The sequence below is a fragment of the Penaeus monodon genome, chromosome 19, assembly GCF_015228065.2.
Source record: "Penaeus monodon isolate SGIC_2016 chromosome 19, NSTDA_Pmon_1, whole genome shotgun sequence".
NCBI classification, from domain to species: Eukaryota; Metazoa; Arthropoda; class Malacostraca; order Decapoda; family Penaeidae; genus Penaeus; species Penaeus monodon.
This window is the reverse complement of record NC_051404.1, coordinates 14,142,635-14,143,085: the sequence shown is the minus strand read 5'-3', so window position 1 is coordinate 14,143,085 and position 451 is coordinate 14,142,635. Positions and strand designations below refer to the sequence as shown.

Genomic DNA, 451 nt, shown 5'->3' with positions numbered 1-451 from the left:
TTCCCTATTTCCTAAATTCTCACGTATATCGACTAGTTTAACACAGTTTAAATTCAGTCACAGGGAACTTAGTAGACCTAGGACGCTAATAACACTTGCCTTACGCTAAACTGGCGGAGAAGCCACGCCCCTTACTCTGTTTACCGGGTGGAGTCAACAGATTTGTTCAGTAAGTAAAGAGTACTACTTTGTCTCTTAATGTGCAGGTGTTAGAGTGTATAGTTCATTATAGTTCAAAGTAGCCTGATCAGGGAGATATGGAGAGGTTTCCACAAAAAAAGTCTAATCATGTAGTGAATACGTTGTGCCGACATGAGACAAATTATAACAATAAATGTGAGATTCTTTGATTTTCCCCTGAGGCATTTTTCGATTAGCATCGGATTCTTTTGCCATATTCTCTGAATTGAGGCATATTCATCTTACCCCGTGACTTTACCCTGTTTTGCAG

General features: G+C 39.5%; 1 protein-coding gene across 1 annotated transcript in view; it reads right to left on the bottom strand.

Annotated features, from left to right (window-relative positions):
• The window catches only part of LOC119585076 (protein shisa-5-like), a gene marked incomplete at both ends in the record, with an annotated part of 3,669 nt that overhangs the window by 2,216 nt on the left and 1,002 nt on the right, over positions 1-451 (bottom strand).